Source organism: Temnothorax americanus, unplaced genomic scaffold (assembly GCF_048541705.1).
Source record: "Temnothorax americanus isolate GAGA-0224 unplaced genomic scaffold, ASM4854170v1 Scaffold18, whole genome shotgun sequence".
NCBI classification, from domain to species: domain Eukaryota; kingdom Metazoa; phylum Arthropoda; class Insecta; order Hymenoptera; family Formicidae; genus Temnothorax; species Temnothorax americanus.
The window spans coordinates 2,850,418-2,872,310 of record NW_027509318.1 but is presented as its reverse complement, the minus strand read 5'-3'; the positions used below and the strand labels follow the sequence as shown (position 1 = coordinate 2,872,310).

Here is a 21,893-nt window from a genome sequence, read left to right as displayed (position 1 = left end):
TAATATGATACAGTATCTGGAATATGATTTATAGAGTAATTATGTGTTTAATTGAATAATAACAAAAGTTCCAATTTTAGTATTATTTTGTTTAATGATATTTGGAGAAGTCTATTAAAATACATTGTTTCAATTTATATATGTATATATGCTTATATATTGCGTTTATCGCTCCAATATTTGATTTGATGATGATATTTTTGCAAAGCAAAATAAAGATGGAAAGTTTGTTGGATAAACATGGCACTGAAGTACTATGTACATTATGTATTGTTGATCGATGACAGTGATAGCAGTCGCATACTGTGTTTCGTTTTAACATCCCACTAGTATTTTACTACAATTCTGCCTGTGGCAAGTAGCGCATAATTCCGCTTTGTGATATTTGGATTTTACATGGCTATTTGACATGTCATTATCAAGAAATGTGCTAAACTAATTTCAAACATAATTAATAAAAAATATGATTCTCATTGTACATATATACATCTATAATAATACTACAATAATAATTCATCTATTATTTAATAAAATTGACGATAGTGGAATTAATTTTAAAATAGTAATTCTGATCGCGCTATTTCCTGATACAGATTCGTCACTTTTCTTTCTTTTTTTTACGCTCCGTTACTCTTTACACAATTTTTAACATAAATAACCATTGTAAACGAATTGCGCTCCATTTTCTACGATAGTTTCAAACGATTTGGTTGACACTCGGTGTGAAACAAGATCGAAAAACAGTTAGCAGACATAACTGGCGAAAGTTGATGACGCGAAGAACATTTAATGTAAGGAATCGGTCGTGGAAGCAAATATTTCGATGGAAGGGCATTATATGGAATCGGAGCACGGGCCATTGGAATATCTATATCTCAGACTTAGCACGCTATGATCTTATAGTACATACACCATGTACATCCCGTTAACCACATATAGACGCATTTGCGAATGTATGTCTGTTACATACATAAATACAGGTGACCATCGAATAACGCGGTACTTGAATTGCACGGAGTCTCGAATAACACGGTAAAAAATTGCGACAACCCTATTTTCAAGTTTTTTTTCTTAAATAATCCCTTGGAACCAAATGCCCAATTTTATATGGATCTGGAGTCTTGAATTGGACGGTTTTCAATAGCGCGAAACGTGATCTCCAAAGTTGTAGGTATTCTAAGTCTCGAATAACATTGTTCTCAATAACACGGAACCAATTAATCGTGTTATTCGAGAATTACCTATAGTTATGTATCCGTACGTGCGCAGAATGTGAAAACTATCGTCAATCCCTTCAACTAAAAAACAACTGTAGAAACAGATATTTGTTCCTCTTTGTTGCGATAGCCTTCATCAAATTACAAACTATGCGAAAAGTTTCAGCGACTCTAACAATTAGGAATTTCACCACTCTTTAGTCTTTGAATTTAGTCTAGTCAGCTTGTTAGCGATCTGACGCAATGAAATACATTCATGGGTATAGTTGAAGGTGTCGCTGATGAAATGCCATCGACATTACAACCTCAACAAACAAAACTAGGAATTAGCGAAATGTATTTTCGTCCCCTTTCAACGCTGCTCTATCCGTGCCATTTCGCCGTGAAACTATCTATGACGCTTAATGTGAACGGTCTGGTCGCACCTGGTTGCAGCATTCAGAATGTCGGTTCCATTGGTTACGTAGGAGAGAGACGGATTGAACGGATTCTGATAGAGCACGAGAAACGGCGGCGGGCAAGGGAGGAGGGCGCGAGAGAGGACAGAGAGATTGAGGACGTCGGGTCGCCATAGGGGGTCGCAGTATGTAGGCTAGTTGGTAAAGGCAAACGCGAACAATTTGCCGTAATAATCCGATAACTGATGATAATATTGGCAATTTGGCTGGGGACTAAACGGATCTCGCGGAGTGCCGCTGCGTGCGTTATCTCGATTATTGTTATTGTCCGTGATCGCGTTAGACGGGAAAGGGATTTTGAGCGGCTGTCGCAATTAAGTGTCCATCTGCGGACATCTTTCCGCTTTTCTTTCGTTTTATCATCTCCGACTCTCTTCTTCTTTTTCCGAAACAAAGCGAAAGAGGTTTTTAGAGTTTTGGAATATTTTACAAAAACTAGGAAATTGAATAAAAAAAAAAAAAATGTGACGAATAATATTTAAGAAATATTTTACCTCGTTCGGTGAACGTGTGAATTATGCTACGTCATTTAGGTATTTTATTCCTTCCCAGTTACCATTTTCTATTTTACTTATTATACGTCAGAGCTGCGCATCGTAAAATTCGATACTCTAATTCGGGCTTATTACTCCGAGGTACGATGAGCGAACTACGAAAACTAATGAAATTGCTGAATCAGCAATAATGAGAACTGCTTTGGCCGGGAACTGAATCGGTTGGGGCAATAACCGTGTCGATTTATATACTCGATTATTCGCTGGAAGCACTAGATATGCAATTGGGTTATTCGCTTTATGGCGTTACATACTGTTCTTTAAAAAAAAAAAGAGACCAAAAATCATAACAAAACAATTACAAGAACGATAAAAGTAAAAGGAGAATGGAAATATCGAGATTTAAGTGCATGGTTAAAAATAATGAATGGACCACAACCGCATGAAATAAATCGGATTTAATTTGATTCGATCCTTAAATGTAAAATCTACGTAATGCAAATGCGAGCTGTCGGTTCGCGGTGGAGTCAATCGGATCGGGAAAATTAACGAAACAAGTCGATCGGGCGCTCGGACGGGGGTCCAAAATCCGCTTTGTGGAACGGGGAAAATCGCATTCCGAAATATCTCTCCCTGGTATATCGTCTTCGCCAATGTCTGTCCATCAGCGGAAACGGAACGAACCACGAACGCGCGATCATCTCGAGGAATCTCGACTCCGACGGCGCGGCGAGACGTGCCTTCGAAGTTCGCCGGAAGTGGTTTCGGGGTGATTGATTTCCCACATCGAATCGTCGGTGCACAGAGGTGGATTTAGAGGGAGGGACGAAAAAACGGGCCAGCGAGCGGTGTCGGGATCGAGATTCTGCGGGTTACCCGTGGAAAATCGTTGAATACGGTCGAGAATAACGAACCGACTGATTAATCGCGGCTGACGTTCATTAATCGACAACGACTTATACTACGTTAGTGCCGAATAAGATAAGGCAAACTGTGACAATTTTTTATCGTATAAGCTCGTATATTTCATCACCAGAGGCTAGCGGGTGTATTCGAAATATCGATTGGGGTATAGTATGCGTGCCAGCTATAATTCTCATGGATGTTTGTACTTCTGTAATATGGATTACAGGAATCTCCATGCGCAGATAAAATCTCATTAGAGCGAAGTCCGTCGGACATACAAAGGCATAAGGCTGCCGCTCTGAAATTGATTTGTATTGAGCTATACACATATTAGCGCAGACACGCTGATTGACAAAATATAATTAAATATCGAGAAGGTGAAGTTTTTTGTTTCTCCCTCAATAGTAATGGAATTTACGATTTTTCACAAATATAGCGACAAAAATCGTGTGTTGAATATAATCGTGACAATCACTTAAGCATTTTAATTATGCTCTGATGGTATAAGTAGCCGCCGTTTCGACGTGATAATTTTATATTTAAAGATCTTATCTTTTCTAACCAGGAATATATTAATTATTCATTTAACTGATTAATTTATAAATAAAATGAATTAAAATATCAAATAAATTAAACTCTCATTACAGCTCATATATATTATAAATCATAATATAATATGAATAATGTAACTCTCGTTGGATATTTATAATATGATTTTAATTTATATAGCGATATTAGAAAATTATAATTGCATATATTTATTTATCTATAATTGATTCGATAATCTAAATCCAGTAGGTATAATTTTGTTGCATTTTTGATCTGTATTATTAGTAGTTAATATTAGTAGAAATCGGTAGAAATGATATTGTTAGAATTTTATTAGAAATTGATTTGCATTACATTACTTTATTGAATTAACTCGGCTGTTTTACGCAATTTACTATTCTATGTTTCCCGTCGAGAAAATATCAGAGTATCTCGCTAGAAGCAGCATGGATATATTGAGAGAAAATTTTAAAATCCGATAAGTTCTAAATTCAACGCTATATTAGGAATCCGTTATTGTTGAATCACTAATCCATTCGATGAACTGTGCGATTAAATATTACAGAGAATATATACAAGTGAAGAACTTGATTAAGAAACCGATCTCTCAACAGTTTTAATTTTTTGATTGAGGAAACATTAATACGCAAATATACATCAACTTTTCTGACACTCATTTATCAATTGATTTATCGACATTACAGTCTAAATATAAATAATATTATATAACTCGTTATATAACTCGATCGCATAGTATTATGGAACGCGCCATAGTTAACGGATGTCGATAATGATCGAGAAACGAGTGTCATCAGTCGCAATAATCCTTCTTGGATGAAAGAAAACGCTCTGTATGTTTTCGAATCAATTTATCGATGTCGTCTCGATATCAGTCCTTTCGTTCGCCTCGGCTGTGCATCGTAGAACGAGAGAGTACCGACTGGCAAGTAGCGAGTGCAACGGAATATCATCGTCGGGCCGATTCACCTGGCGCAGGCGCGCCGCACTCGTCCTCGTCCCACCCTCTGTGACCCCCGAGCCACCCCTTGTCCCCGAGGGAGAGCCGACGGAGACGGCGGACTCGTTCGACGAAGACGAGTCGAGTTTCGGGTGCGGGGTCGACTGACAACCGAACCGTGCTTCAGTCGGCCGGCGAACTCGCGTGCCGAGCCTTCGCGCGTCCGCTGACGTTCCTCCCTCTTTCTCTCTCTCTTCCTCTGTCTCTCTTTTTCTCGTTCGTCCGCCCTTCGGTGCATCCGGCGCGTACTCGCGACATACCGGCGCGTCGACCGAACGTCGAGGACGTTCCGCCCCCGGATCCGTCGTTCTGTCGTGCCGTCTCACGTCGCGGTCGTCCGGACGTTCGCGAGCCGGAAGTTCGTTTCCCTCGAGAGATGAAGAAACCTCTGAGTGCTCCGTCCTGAGGTGGATCGTAGATCCTGACGGGTGAGCGAGCACCGTTCGCGAGCATAAGGATGTTTCTCCGCTGCGAAACGGGCGATTATCGCGGACGGTTGATGACCTGACTCCGGAACTTGTCGGGTGAATAGTGCATGAAGTGGGATTCGAGGAAGTGAATGTGTAGTGCGCGCGCGATGTTCCGCTCGTCGAGCGGTGCTCGAAAATATCTCCGAGGACCCGGCCGGTGGACGTAGTCGATCGAACGTCTGTGCCGAACGTGAATGTTTCCGCGAGGCTCTCTTAATTTACTTACGCCGATGTAAGAAGTATCGGAATTCGTGCATTAGGCACCGCCGAGACTTGCCAGGTATCGAAATAGTACAATTCTTCTCAATATCTCGAGCGACATTTGATTGTTCGGCAATAACATATCGATGATTTGAAGAAGTACTATATGAAAGATTAGGACAAAGCAATTTATCTGGGTTTATCAGGAAGCAGACAATTGGCAAGCTTTCACGGAGAACATATCGTTGACCCAAGAGGAATAGAAAAACTGCTCATCGCGATCCACTAACAATAAGCTCCGTCACGTACGAGATTAAGCAAGCTCCCGGTCAGCAAGTCTAGGACGCAGTACGTGACGAGTCATCCGTGAAAACATATCAGTGATATATCAGTGAAGCGGTGTATATGACGATCCACCAAGATTCGTCACGTATCGTATTGGTAAAATTCCTTCCGCGACGATATCATTCGGGAAACGTATCGTTGATTCAAGAAATTCCGGCGAGACATCACCGAGGAATTAGGAAGTGGAGCGGATCAGTGACGTCCTACGCCGACGACGCGAGACGGGGGTGATCGTTCGGCAAACGTATTCGCAACATATCCACGAGTCGCTGCTCTCTCTCTTTACAAGCGAGCAACATATCATCTCCGTTGTGTGAGAAATATAAAATATAGTGCCGCGCGAGTCTCGCGAGCTTTACGAGCGCGTAGGATCGATAGTCGCCCGCGATAGTCATCGTTTTCCGACGGCCTGCATTGTTTCGCTGGCCGGGGAAAAAAAATATGCCGTCTCCCGGTACGCGAGTACACGGCACCGTCACGCGGCCTAGCAAGTAGTACAAGCGGACATTAGTTCGCCCGATCCGACGTGCGACGCGATGCGACTCGACGAGTATCACAGACAAAGATCGGCAGTTTTGCTAATAGTATACGATTTCGATTCTTGTCGCACATCGGCGAGAGGGCCCGCTATCGATTGGAATTCAATTTTCGCCCTGTATAGTGCGGGCAAAACGTACGACTGAACGAGACCGTGAGAGGATCGAAGCTCGTTAATTAAAGGCCGACAGGAGTCGAGACGAGGAGCGCGAGCCACCAGGTAAATATTTCCCGAGGCCACATGGCGAGATCGCAATTTCGCGCTGCTCCATTTTTCTCCGTCTTCGTCACGATGACGGGAAAGGGGATAAAAAGAAAAAGAGAGGTACCGAATGTTTTTCCGAGGTGTCGTTCCGCGTTAATTCGAGGAGCAGGAAGGGCGTGATTTTTCAAGAACGGCAAGAAGTTGTTTTCATTTTCGACGTTACGCGTCATCGTGCGTGTGGTGGATCGTATAAAATTCCTTCGCGGAGTCCTACGCGAAGGATACACTCCAAGACGATTCGTAAGGGCAGAAAGGGAGCGGGAGGCGGTGAGGATTGGGGGGGGGGGAATCCCCTTTCGTTCTCTTCCGCGTACGAATTTCCGGCGACGTACGTTTACGGCTTCCGCGATCGTTTCGCTTCACACGAAATTGGATTATCGACCTACTGTAATAGTCCTCCAGCACCTTACTTGTCGGAGGACAAGAACACGTGCTCAGGATTGTCCTTCTTCCAATTATGTTTTCCACCAAGTTCGCGAAACATCCGGCACGAAAGAATCGGATTTTCGCGACGAAGATCGAGCTATGCGGGTTTCCTTGCCGAACCACGTTCTTTACCTTTGATCGTATATATATATATTTTTTTTTTTTTATCGCGAAAGAGACTTTCTTTATATTCCTTTACGAATACATGATAAACTCCATTTCGTTTATCATTTATCACAACAAAATAAATTTTTTCAACTAGTAACATTTTATCGCATAACACAATTTAATTTCTTTATTTTGGTTTCCAATTAATTATTAATTCGTAATTCGTTTTTCACACGCGTAAATGGAAATTTTACGCGAAAAAAACATTTACTCGCCTGACTCGCGCAGAGCTACTGTGACACCTGCTTTCTATATTTTTCGCGCAATGTGCAATAAATAGCGTTTTGTTGATTGTGCGTGCTCTCGGAACGTGATCCCACCAATAATACCGTGACACAAATAATACCGTCGTTACCGCTCGAAAAACGGAATACAAATCGCCGGGATTTAGGGAGGGCACCGGGCATCGTGCGGAATTTATTAGTCGCGTCGGAACGTTTCCGTTCGCTTGTTCGTTAAAGAGCGCGCGAAATTGGCGGCCGGTCAATTTTATTAGACCGAACGACGCGGATTCGATTTGACGCTTTGTTGATACTCCTGGTGATATCCCTCGTTTTTACCTCTTTCACTTGTTTTTTTTTTTTACATCGATACAATTGACTGACAGAGTGACATTCGATTGCCGGTCACGAACCGGTAATAGACGTGATCAGGATTTTACGGTCAGTAGCGATAAACCGACAAATCTTCCATGCCGTAACACGCGAAGAACGGAGGTCAGGGTCGATATTACAGTCTAAAGTTTGACATATATGATCGTCGAGAGTTACATTTTAGGATTTTTCGTGTTAAATTGTCGATTGAGATTAAACTTGTAACAATTTTGTAAGCGGCATTGGATATTGCGAACAGGAATTTGCTAATATTCAGCAAGTATCGATCAATATATGTACGAGAATTTACGCCGAGAGCTGCTCTCGGAGTTTTTTCCATCACGCGTCGCCGTTAATTGTCAAATGTGCTAGAATAGGGAAATTTCAGTAACGCGATATGATTTATCGTAAACCGTGATTTGCTTCCGATTTTTCATTTCAGTTCTATTCGCGACTCGAATATATAACTCGTGGGATACTGTGCTCCCCATACCGTTAAATAACAAAACGCGGTGGCAATTAATTTCCGCGGCATTTCGGTCGATATATCAATTTCAAATGTATTATACGTAGAAATGTTAAAGTAAGGCGCCGCTATATTTCTCCTCCCCGTTTGGCAACAATTTGGCACAAATTTGGCATAAACCACAATTAGGCTTTTCACTTCATTTTGAAGTACCTACAATATTTTGGCCAACGTTGCACATGCCAATTTCAGCTCTTCTCTGCGTTGCTGGTTGCGTCGGTCGGTTAAACAAAACTGCGCGTTTTAATGGGATATCGATAATTGCAAATTTACCGCGTAATTTGGCAAAAGGCGAAACGCCGGTGTTAATTCGGCGACACGACGCGACGTCACTTGGTTAGCGTCGATGTGGAAGTAACGCGATCGATGATAAACGCGGGCCCCTCGCGTCGAAATCCTGTCGAAAAGCTCGGCGGTGAAAAGGGGCGGGAGAGAGCTGCTGCTGCACAGCTATCTCGCCGCAATTTCGTACATTACCGGTCTTAATCGCAGGAAAGTTTACCCGGAAGCTTCCACGTTGCAGCTTAAGTTCGCGCGATATCGGCCGGATCGATTGGCACGCCACGTTGTTGTAACGATGACGCCTGTGTGATAAAGTCCCGATTGGTCGGAGAAACTCAAAGGCAAACTGTAATGAGGCTCGTCGGGGATTACTCGGTAAATCATGATCTCGAACGCGCGATCCTTTGACCTACCACCCGCCTGTAGTCGTCATTCGCTCAATGACATTGGTCAGAAGTCTGTGCTTTTGTTAGAAGAGTGATTCCAAAATTGAATGCCCCGTTAAGACTAATGAGAGATGATGAAGCATTTCGTGTCATATTGACACGCGTATTTCACAGGTATTATTATAGACCAACATCGAGACCGACTTAATCAATTATTAACGGATTTCTTAAGAAAAATTGATTTTTTAATAAAAGTCCCCGTCTCTCGTTATTATATATAAATATATAAATGTTAAATTTAATATCTTTGAGAAAGCGAGAGAGAGGTACATATAAATATTACATGAATCCCAGCAATTACATATGTAGATATTAAATGATAAATGATGCAATTATCTAGGAGTCTGTTAAATAAATTTTAGGTGTAGAAATAGTACAACAAAACCTTATTACTCTTGTAATTTAAAAGACGTAAAAATTTTACCTCGACATACATTCACGACTGTAAAATCAATATCGCAAGGCGCTAGTAGTAAAAAGTATTTCACGTTTAAATTGCAGTAGAAAGTACTCACTTTCGTGCCGCTTATCTCTTGAAGTTGATGCATATGTGTTCTTATCATTATTTTTTCTTACTGTCACGCAAAATATCGACGTAATATATTATGACGTTAGAAAAATGGATTTTATTAATCTCAGCAATATTAAATCCTTCTATTCAACAGTTTTTCATCTCATCACTGATTTGTTATTCGCTTTTTTAAATTCTGATCCTACGATAGGTTTTTCCACGATAATTAAGCACGCTCAGTCGAGATCAAAAGAGACGTTTAATTAAATATTTAATATTTGATTAGCGCGGTTTAATTTTTTCGCTTCTTTTATTTAGACGTTGCCAAACATTATTATTCTTTAATTAATTACTATTTTTTAATTACTACTTATTTGAAATATTATGGATAATGTATATCTTTTAATTTTAGCATCATCATTTTCCTTCACGTAATACATATAAGGAGTAATGCTTACGTGCTTTCGTTCATGTGACTTTTATTGCATATTTATTATCGCACTATCTTTTTAGATCAATTATTCAGTAATTTTTTTCCGCCTTTGTATAAAATTATCTACTGGCAGCGATCTCACTTTATTTTATGGTACGTTTATTTTTCTAAACTGCTCGTTGAGCTATAGAGAGACACGACAAAAGTAAGTGTTCTTCGGGTTCTGTTTACGACTGTGCAAAGTTCTCGGCAGAGTCCGGCGGAATTATTCGGGCCAAGAAACCGGAACCGCGTTAGCACTCCGACGTTACTTGTTAACGGCGCAACTCGTAACTTCGGACAATTATTCAGTGGTGTAATTGGTCCGTGCCCGAGATCTTCGGGCCACGTAACTCCTGTAACTAAGAAACAGCTCTGGAGAATAGGTTGTTTTTGATCTCTCTACCAAGTTCGTACCGCGGTTACACCTATAATTCTTTTTAGTCTTTTTGTGAAGTTAATAATATATATTGTTATCGTAATTTTTATCTCAAAAATTTACACAATTAACAAAAGTTTTTTACTATGGAAGAAACACATTTTTCGGTCTTTTTGCTTCTTTTCCTAAAAATGTTTTATTAAAAAAATTTATATATATATATATATATATATATATATATATATATATATACACATAAAACTTGCATGTAATGCTATTGTCGATATTTGATGATAGTTTTGAGGAAAATTAAAAATACATTTTTGATGAATTGTTAGAATCCGATTTAGATTATCTGCGCACTGCCGTGTTGCATTGTACAGTGGTGAAAGCAACGATTGATGTGTTTCATTCATTAACACCCGTTAATTAATCTGTCTCTGGCTCGACTTTTCGACTCGAATATGGCCGATTGTAAATAAAAATTACCATCTCCATTAATCAAGGTGTGTCTATTGAGTGTCACTCCATTGTGATGGTCGTAGCGTGAATGCGATTATCATCATGTCTCTTGAAAGCGAGATAACATAAATATCGAATAGCCGATAATTTGTGAGAAAATTGAACTATCCATTTCTGCTTGATTGGTAATTCTACAAATAACTTTGCGTATAACAATATATTTTGAATCGTTCACAACCTAGCTTTTAGCGAATTCGGCAGTCGAAAGGTTTACAAATAAAAATCTAATATGTTTAAATATTCAACATTTACACATTTTTGAGATTTTGTTATTAAAGTTGATGATTAATAATAATGTTAATTCAACAATTGAAGAAGTTTTATTTTTTTTCTTTATTTTACAATGCCACACGTAGTAACATTGAAATAAATATTTACAGTAAAATTTAACAATATTTTTAGAAGAGGATATTTTTTGACATGTACATGTATATGTATCTATATATACATATATATATTGAAAAGCAAATACAAATAGCTGCAAAGGATGCAGAAGAATGCATACGATATAAAATGCATTGATATTTTTTTGTCGATATCACTCTTTGCCTAAGGCGTAAAAATGTTTTAATGTTAATATTTTAAACTATCCACCTGGTCAAATGTCGTATCCAAATTCAATTTGTAATTAACAATCGCTTGAACAAACTATTCTTTTATGCGAGTATTCTGTTTTCAACAAATCGAGCACAATTTAATTCATTGCACTTAATCGCAGTCGTTTAATCTCTTTTCCGTCATTGTCGAGTTTGCACATCTTCGCGTTTTGTTTTGTCGCCGGTATCGCAGTGCAGCGTTTCGTTATTATATTAAAATCTCGCTATTAATTCAGCAACGGCTCGGTGTAGTATGATCTTTCTCGAAGAGGTGTGTTTAATTTAGCTCGCTTGAGTCGCAGCGAGGAGATTCTCGGCAATCACGCCCGATCATAAACCCGAGTAATCCTCGCAGAATTTAATTAGGACCACTTTCTCTTTGTCCGCCTTGTAACTACCTTGTAAGCGCCGGCGAGTAATTTTATTCAAGAATTCCGCGTCCGGCCATTCTTTTTCAAGTATATCCGGGCCGTATCCGTTTATTTTATCGTGCAGGCGAGATAAAGGGCAGGGCGGGCACTTCGGAGAGGATCCCCGCGTGCGCGAAAGTTTATTAATTGCAAGCGAAGTAACGAACACTCGATCGCTTTTACGCGCGATTAATAAACGTTAAACTTTACCGATAATAATCTGTTATATTGTATTTTTTAAATTTTTCTATCGAAAGTAGGCGTATTCGATTTATGAATTTATTCCTGCGCACTTCTTTTCTCTGTGCGATAAATCGGAGATTCCGCAGGGACTTGCTTTTGTTTCGCTTACGATATTTGCAACTCGTCGTCGTTTTTACACAGAAATCACGGCTGAATGCAAGTCGCACGGGATTCAACGATGCAAAATCTCGAAGAGAGATTGGATATTAAGGGAAAAGGGAATAGGAGGACATTCAGTCGCGACTGCCCGTTCTTTTTATGAGAAAATGCATGGATTACGGCTCGTAAGAAATACAAATTGTCTTAGATAAGGTCGTACCGCTCTGATCGTTCTGATTAATGTTCGGCTTTCTAGATACATGGCGGTGTACGTGAGCATGAACATACAGCCGATTTAGAGGCGCTTTGGGTGCGATTACGAGCCGGCAAGGTAATGCTCTCTAGAGCAGCAATTTTTACGCCGCAAGCCGATAATTTTTCAGAAGTTAACACATAAGCGGTCAGATAAGAGGATAACGGTAAGAGTCGATTTTTCTGAGAGAGAATAATACTTTATTTTTATAATTTATACGTACTATAAAATCTGTTTTGATTTCATTTTTACTTTAGAGGCAGATAAGAGAGATATAAGTGAAAGAAAAAAATCTTTATTAAAAATAATAAGATTATGAACAGACGGATAGAGAAACTTAAGACGCTATATATTTCTGTCTCTCTTTCTATTATATTTATTATTTTCTGAAATTAAAATTAGGATAAAATATTTAAGATATGTGAATTATCTTATTGCAATACGTGCTGAATATCTAACGTCGTATGCGCGTTAATCGAATTAATGCGCATTTGTAAATATATGCCGGATATTCGGTAGAATTCGAGAAATACGTATCCGTACGTGGGAAAATGTCGTGTTTGCTCCGCCTGATCAAATAGACGCGCGTGTCTGGCGAATAGCTCGTCCCATTTATCGTCTCTACTCAGCCTACTTCATCCTCCTCACGTATAAATGCAACCTACACAGTATGCGTCGCGAGTGATTCAAGGAGCAACCGACACGGAAAGAATCGACAGAGCCGACTCTCTCGGAGCTGGCTCGTCCATTTTCGAGCTTGTGTCTCGGTTTTGTTGTCCCTGCTATTATCATAAACTATGTCGGTTTTGTTCTTGACTCGTAAAATTTTTCCTAATGATTTTAATCCGTCCTGGATTTAATATCAGTTCATTTAAACATTAAGTCAGGAGGACGTTTATATCACGTGCGGCTATTAAAACGCACAGTATTTTATATTTTTCCGTCCCAAGAAGTTTAGCATATTTTATTATATTACTTTTGAACTTGACTTTGTAAACTTGTTTGGACTTATCTTCTGATGTATCTTTTTAAAATTTTCCTGTAGTATCAAAATCTGCGTTTATATAGACTGCACGAGGCAGTCAATTGTATAGAAGGATGTTCTATTCTATTCTTGTATGTATACACCGGCCAAATACGCCGTTCGCGATTATTTGTATCTGTTTGACTAATCTCTATTTTAACTCTCGTCGTTTATATTGCGGGACGCAACAATTACGGGGTGTACAACACGAAAATCCCCAATGCATACGAGGTGCATTGTACGAGCACATGCACGTGTCTCGTGTCGTCGCGCCATTAACCTTTCGGGGCCAAGACTCCGGCATTTTGACCCGACATCCCGACATCCCGGCCCGGTTCGCATCGATATTTCACATGCTAAAGTCGAGTGTTTGGTGAATCGCATTCCTCTTTTGCACCTCGCCACGCAGTTTTAGTGAGCGATGCATCTTGTTACAAGCCTCTTACTGTAATAGTTAAATTGCTACATGGTTCCGTGTATAAATTTAAAAAAGTACAAAGATATAATTGTTAAAAGTAACAGAAAATTATATCTTCAAAATAGTTCCTTATTTTAAAAAATTCTGAATTTATCGTCTTTTTTCCTACTTTATCGCGATTACATAAACAAAAAGCTTTTCGGAATAGTCATATGTAAAAATATCGAGTCTATGATGTTGATTTAAATATTCGTTTTTGTTTATTGGGAGAGAGTGAACTTTTCTTAAATTTCAGATATTTTCCGCGGCAAAATTTGTCTTGATTTATCACGACATGCCACATAATTTATACCAGCATCCCGGCGAAGTATAGTTGCCATAGTCACGATCGCTTTATTATCTCACGATTACGCGAGCAGAACTGCATTTGCATTCATTATCTCGATCAACCGCGGAATGGTGTCAGAACGCTCAAGCTCGCGGTTCTGTCTCGTTGACGTATCCAACCCGGCATTAAAGGATAATAGCATCGACACTTTTCCAGCTTTGCATAATCCATTCATATCTATACACCGTAGGCAAGCACGTGAGGCGTGCCTCTCTCGCTTTGTATAACGTCATACACTTCGGAATGACTTCGTTAACATTGGAAAATACGATCTGTAGACGACACCGATATAAATTCCAGTACAATTTCTCTATTTCAATATAAGAAAATGTGGCGATGATCTGAATAAAAAGTATTTACTCGATATTTCGCTATTCTTGGTAAACCTGATGGTTTCAGAGATATAATTAACAAAATTATTTACGAATAAAACTCTATTTTTAATATTAAAGTAAAAATTTAGACAATTGTTCGTTATTACGCATGTTATTGACACGTTCGTCGATTATTAGCAGATTCTAATCGGCGGGTGAAGATGAAGCGTTGTTTTTGGTCGTCGCTAACGTCAGCGATAAAATATCGTCAATTACTATCGAATCGCAGTTTCCGCGTACAAGTCTTTCGCATCGCCGCATCGCGGTCGTATGAAATAAATTATCTTTTTTTTCCGCCGCGCGCAATTTCGGATTTTTTTTTCCGCGTTGAGCGTTCCCGCGAGCGCACTAACTTTGCAGGGCGGCCGGACGGCAATTTTTCAGCGGACGAAACGAGCCGCGCGAACCGGCAGTTTATTACGGCCGTAGCGTGATTCCGAAACTGCCGCATCAATGACGGCAAACGGCGGCGCGCGAATTTCCAAAGTACCGTAAAAAAGGATCGTGAAGTCGGGAAAGCGCGCGTAAATACGTTGACCGCATCAAAAAATTATTTCCTCAATATACATATATTCGCGGGCGTTGCGGAATTTGGGAATAAAGCGTGAAATAAAATCTAGAAACTAAAATATATGAGAAGAATAATATCCGTGTGGAATGGGTACATTTTGGGATAATGAAATTTCATTACGCGCCGACTCGCTTTTTTGTCACAGTGGAGATCGTGATTTTTTCCCAACTTTTGCGTGTCCGTTGTTTTAGCCCCCTCGACATTTTTGGGGAAGAGCAATATACTCGGCCGGGTGACATATTTCGGAATTTTCAGTTCACATTGCACTTTTCTAATGTCGGAAATTGTAATCTTTGTGGGGCTTTGTACGCTTTCACACTGACGAGTCCGACGGCTATCAGAAAAATTCCATGCCTCTCGCGCTATATGCGCGCGTGAATATTTCACGAGATTCCCTGACTTTACCGCCGGGGCTTCATGGCTCATCGTCGAGCCCGAAAATAGTACCTGTCGGTCGTTCGAGACGGTATTGTCGGCGAAACGATCGAACAGGTCACTCGAAAAGCCCTTTTATACCGCATCGTACGATCAGCGACGGAACGGAGAAGAGGAGAGCCCGATCGAGATTCTGCGAACTTCTCTGATGGCTCAAGTCATTGGCTGCGGAGCCAATCTTCGTCCTTTCTCAGAACGGAGCAAAGGAAAAGATTGTCGGGACGAAGATAGCGGAAGGCAGGGAAAGGAGGATTGGGGAAAGAAAGGATATTACCTCGCGTAAAATAGCGACGGCGACTTTTCGTTCGCGAAACAGCCGTGGACAAGTCAACGAGTTCCTTCCTCTTCCTTTCATCGCCGGTAATTCCACCAGGCGAGACTCTTCTCGTATAACTACCTGCTGCTCTACTATCAGACAAAGAAGCTGTCGATGACGGATCTTCAACCGTGGGAGGGCAACGCGTCCGGTTCACTGCAGTTTATCCGAGTTTGATCGCGCGATAACATCCGAAAAGCATCCAATCCTTTTTCACGGTTTTTGAGTTACGTGAATAGGGTTACATTAAGGATGTTGAAAGAATCTTACAAGTGTAATCTTTTAATTACGAAATTATCGTCATTGACACTAATTATTATTTATACTTAAATCAAAGCAATGTATTATTCTTAACAGTCTTCTTATAAAAAAAATTTGCTTTACGTTTATTTTAACGGGAATATTGAGATAAAAATTACAAGGAGTAGTATTACACCTCATCGTGCATTTATTTAAACATTTTTCATTGTTTTCGCAAATCCGTAGAATGCTCCACGAATAATTCGCATCTAAGAATCAAATAAGAACAGAAGCTTGTTTGCGGCAAATTTTGCGTGCCTCGTTGAACGACAGTTCTCCGGTGAAAAAGGTGACGGTAAATAAGTTTGTATTCCGCGCGCGGCAGAGAGAGAGAGAGAGAGAGAGAGAGAGAGAGCCGGAGCCGATAGTAAACCAAATTAAAGACCCCGCGCGAGAGCGGTAAAGCAATTTCGTAGTCCCGCACGGGAAGCTCTTCGTGAGGCGTTTCCACGTCACCGAGCGCGAATAGCGAGCGAGAGAGTAATGGTGAGAGTCGAAACCCAAGTAGGATACAGGACGCGGGATCTATTTTCCGCGAACGGCCGTAGTGAAAACCCTCGCTTTTGCCCGTGCACGTTCTTGCATTTTCTTACTGAAAGGATTTCTCTTGATGATCTGATGGCAAAGTTCTCGTTCCCGTCTCCTTCCTTCGCAAACAGAACGATTATTTTGTCATTCATCAAGACTATATTTATTTGTAGAAACGGAGCCTGTTAATTTGTGCATCCTCGTGCGTTTAGAATTTTAGAACGTTTAGGATTTAATTTACCGAGAAATAGTTCTTTAATTTTAACATTACTGTCTTTAAGATTCTCTCTCTCTTTCTCTCTCTCCTCCAGAAAAAAAAAGCGAGAAAACATTTAATATAAATAGATTATTACTGAACAATTGAAATTAACATCGAGAATTAAAGAAACATATTTCATTAGATCTTGGTTTATTTTTTTTACTGAAGTAAAATCAATTTTTATTATATGGAGGGATTTATAAATAAAAATAAGTGATGCCTCCCTCCCCCTTTCCGCGACACTCCATATACACGTCAATACGATCATTCTTTGTTAAAGTGAACGCCGATGTGCGCAAGTCGTCTCTGTTATTAGAAACGTTCGTAGGTGTAAAATACATTATGTAGAGCGCAATAATATATGAAGCGCATCAGAAACATAGGGCATAACAATAAATCGCAACGAGATGCATCGAGGCACAGTGATGCTCCCCCCATTTTTTTGTCGCTAATATTCCATCGAATATTATCTGTGCGAAATCGAGAGCATTGGTTTAAAAAACATTTGCTCCGCGGTGCGGAACAAATTATTACGGAATGGAAATTTCACGAGATTTGCATTACATTGAGTGCATGCTCGAGCAGATCGCATCACGCGATATCAATTATAAAAACAGCACGCGGAATATTGTATATCGCGCGCGCGAAGTACAGCGTGATTTATGCTACCGCGTCGTCGAACTAACGTTTCGAATGACGCCTCGATTTTACTCGAAAAAGCAAATGCCTTGGGAAATCTCGGAACTGCGAAGCAATGTGCCGTTTAAATGTATGTAATTTTTTCGAGAGATTTTTATTATTTAAGCCGGAATTGCGCGTTCTCTCTCTCTCTCTCTCTCTCTCTCTCTCTCTCTCTCTCTCTCTCATGATAGCTTGAGAGATATTTGGACTGTACTTGTCGGACAATTTAATCTCAATCAGCCGACTCTCATGATATAAAATTACCGGAGAACTGTTTTACGGTGCGCTATACATTATACTTTTTTTCTCCAATAATTGCGATGCAATTGTCATCTGTATTAATCAGCTCTTACAATATTTAGATTTTAATTAGTAGGACGATCGTCGTCAATATTTTATTTTTTTCTTAAAAATAGAAATGTAGCTTTCCAATAAAAATCTATAAATGCATAACGCCACCGGACCTGTCTAAATTCGAAACAGGTCAAAGAAAATAGGTCGATCGGGATAATAACGATTTTGATGTCATGATATTCTGAGAAAAGTGCTAACTTTTTATGCATTTAAACTTTCAATTTTAATCTAGACAAAAGCTAAAGTAATTATTCTCCTATATATATATTTTAATAACATATACTTTTTAAGGACAGATGAATTATTACTCTATTAGGTATTTATTTTATTTTTTATCGCGGTATAAGAAGAAAAGTGATATAAGAATAAAAAGAAATATTTGATACGAAACGCGACTTCGCCAAATAATTTATCCTAGGAAGAAGATATTTTTTCCAGACGTGTGACTTTCTCAAACTGGTCGACGTTATTGTCTGACGAACGATATCGAAATCTCGGCTGGGGCCGTTACAACTCGTTCGAGCCTTAGATACTGCGCGCTCGTCGTTCGATGCACCGAAAGCTCGTAAAGACTTTGAAACTCGTTTCGCTGGTGATTCCACGTAGGTCAAGTCACCCTCTCGTACGGCGCGGCGGGTTTAACGCACGGCATTAAGTATCCGCCTACGACGCGGCGCGAGCTAAGGAACACTCGCCTTCGCTAATTCTATCAGCCGCACACGCGACGCGCGTATCGCCCAGCGCCTTCCCCCGCGAGGATAACGTGCCGTTTTATCATCCGCCTTCATGCTGCCTTTTGTACGTTTCACGCAATCGTAAAGTACAGCTTGGCTGGATCGATATTTCTACCGTATTCTACAATTTGAAAAAAAAAATTGCATTAGCTGGACTCAGCTCTTCGCATGTTCTTATATCACGTTAAAATTCTATATATATTTCTCTGAAACTAATTAATTAAAATATATGTCCCGAAAACATCGCAAACTCTTTATTTTCGTAGAACTTCGTAAAGAACACATTGTGATATAGATATATTGTTTCGCATTGCAGGGACATTTACATTTCCCGGCTAATATTAGCATGAATCTCATAGATTGTTGTGAATGAGCGAGAATTATTGTTTTATTCAATATTTTAAAAACTATAGTTATTTATAAGTTATATATTTAATTAATAATAATTGTATATTTTTTTTTTATGTTCATATAAGTAGCATTTATCGAATTTTCTAAAATAGTACATGTAAAAAAAATTGATTATTATAAGCTGAAAAGTTAAAATAAAAATGGGGTATCTATAATATATACTTCATTCTTATATTTTTATTTATTATTTTCCATTGAACGCATAATTGTTTAAAGTTATTTTACGACTCGAAAGATTAAATAGCCTGCTCATCTATTCTTCTCTCTTCCACAATGCTTTCCTCGTCCGCAGTTTTTTGATTACCATTATAGGAAAGGCTTTATTAAGTTTTCAGTCTCGGGGAAAGAACACGTGCCCGTCTATCACGTCTGTCGTTGCCTCGCGGATCGACTTTTAAATTGCGGCGTGAAAAAGGGCGACGGGAAGAAAGTGGTGTAGGTAATTACAGAAATTATTGCGGCACGTGATACAAGTTGATTCGCGATGACGCGCGGATCACAAGAGGCCACGAAAGTTTTGCGTTGCGGAAACTTTGTGACGTCCCTTACATTGATCCCCGCTTGCGTGTGTACGTTACTTGCGTAAATCGTTCGTTCATGTAAATATCCGCTCGATTTTAGCCGAGATTCGGCCCGCCCGACGATTTTCCGGAAATCTTTCCCGCATCAAAATTCATGAAGCTTGTCCCTGCGGAACGTTTGGACAGATTGCGAATCATTCGGATGCAGATATGCGAACTTTTCTCAGTTTCGGGCTGTAATCCTTTCCTATATGTATTTTTTTAATCCTCTCGCTGTTTCGTCGCACTTATTCTATATTAAAACAGAATATGTGGAGTTTTAATAAAAATAAAAATATTGCAATGTACGTAATGCAATATTTTTTAAAATGTTATTTTATTGTACTACTATTACACACGATTTTTTAACATGTGTAAATATGTGGAGATGGAATTTAACCATGTGTTCATTTTATAATAGTCAAAATGGCAATTTCAAAAATTTATTTAATTGATCGACAGCGTTGTTTTCTCTTTCTCTTTTCCTCCTTTTTCTCATTCTCCTATACAAAATTAATTTAATATATACGATATAACAAGTTAATAAATTCCTGTTATTATTTCTGACACGAATTCTGAAACGCCCGTTGTTCTTTGCCTAACACTCTGCTAGAGTCTCGCTTTGTGCGTGTAATACTTTTTGAATCGATAATGTTTCTCAGAGAGATCACGCACCGATGATATGCCACATATATCCGCCCTACTAGCTGTGTTCACTGTGTTCGCGGTGTTCGCCTATACCCGGAGGCGACTATCGCCGAGGAGAAACCTTTATTAAGTCTTCAACTTCGCGAGACGCGTGTCTGTCCGTCAGAGCGAAATTGAGTTGCCGCGGATCGTCCTTCGGCTGACACATCGACGAATACAGGGCTCGGTGTAATGAGAAGTCGAGGTGCCGTGCGTTTAGTGCTTTTGTTTTAACCTCTTCTGACCTGGCTATATCCACTATATCCAGTCTTGAAAAATTATGTAAGACTATCGTCTGAGTTTGTTTGTGGACTGTTCGATCAACTTCTAGAGCGCAATTTTTATTAGAAATCATACCTTTTCAAGATTATTGCAATTTTCAAAGTTATGTAGCATTTCCTATTATTATTGGGTATTACACGTTCTTTGGCAATTTAAAGTTTATGTTGTCATCATAGAAAATCTTTTTTAAATATTTGATATTAGATATGTTTATTCTAAATATTAGATTTAATATAAAAAGTTTTTAGTATAATAAAAAAAACTAATAAATTAAATATAATAAATATAATAAAATCTTCTAATATATATTTCCTCGTTAAATACAATTTTATATCCATCGATTTAAATTAATTTATATGAATTAACTTTGGTCAATGTGTATGAAATTAATTCTGTAAAGATTTATTCACGTTAAAGAATTTAACATTAATTTGAGTACGGTTTGTGTCGTTTCTCCAGAATCGTACTAAATTATCGAATAAATCAACTAATACAAAAAATGTAAGTTATATATTTAAAATAGGGGGAAAAGAGAGTAATAAACAAGAATATATATATATATATATATATATATATATATATGTATAATCGATCAGATACAGAATTCTATTTGACGACTATCAATTAGGGGTAAATTTGTGCTCAATTTCCGTCATTTGCACAGTGCGGACGGTTTATGCCGCTAATCGCGTGCTATTCTATGGGATATTTCACAGTTCATGTCTCAAACGTGATTTTCCGCAACGCTGGCGGAAACATATTCGACGAACTTTATTGCACGGCCATTTATTTTTTTTCGCCACAATACAATTGTAAAATAGTCACGTACTACTGAATATTTTTATACGATTAAAAGTGTCACCCTGGAGCAAGTGTTGTGAATGAAAGAGCAATAAATGGCTTTGATAGTTGAATCGCTTTAATAGAATTTTAATGCTTTTTCTCTCATTTACTACAAAAATAGTACGCGACATGTAAACATGTTCGAGATAGAATAAACAAATTACTGAACGTACAGCAATGTATTTAAAAATATGATAAGTTTTTAATGTTATTAAATTCTCTTTATTGATGAATTTTTCATTAAATGCTGACGCTGCTGTCTAGTAACAAATTGCTAAAGCTTTGCTTGTCGATCACCTCGAAAAGTGAAATAAAATCAAAAGCTATTTCAGCTGTTATAAT

The 21,893-nt window shown here is 39.0% G+C and overlaps 1 protein-coding gene and 1 long non-coding RNA gene across 7 annotated transcripts in view; one reads left to right on the top strand and one right to left on the bottom strand.

The window, feature by feature from the left end:
* Positions 1-21,893, top strand: part of LOC143896326 (agrin) — a 459,794-nt gene that overhangs the window by 75,834 nt on the left and 362,067 nt on the right. For 4 of the 6 annotated variants that reach the window (XM_077404116.1, XM_077404118.1, XM_077404117.1 and 1 more), the window contains exon 1: positions 4,759-6,415. The exons of the other annotated variants lie outside the window; for them this stretch is intronic. The gene's annotated coding sequence lies outside the window, so the exon portion shown is untranslated. Of the gene's footprint in view, positions 1-4,758; positions 6,416-21,893 lie in introns of those variants that run through there. 6 annotated transcript variants of the gene reach the window in all.
* Positions 1-21,893, bottom strand: part of LOC143896331 (uncharacterized) — a 254,905-nt gene that overhangs the window by 139,499 nt on the left and 93,513 nt on the right. The gene's annotated exons all lie outside the window — the stretch shown is intronic.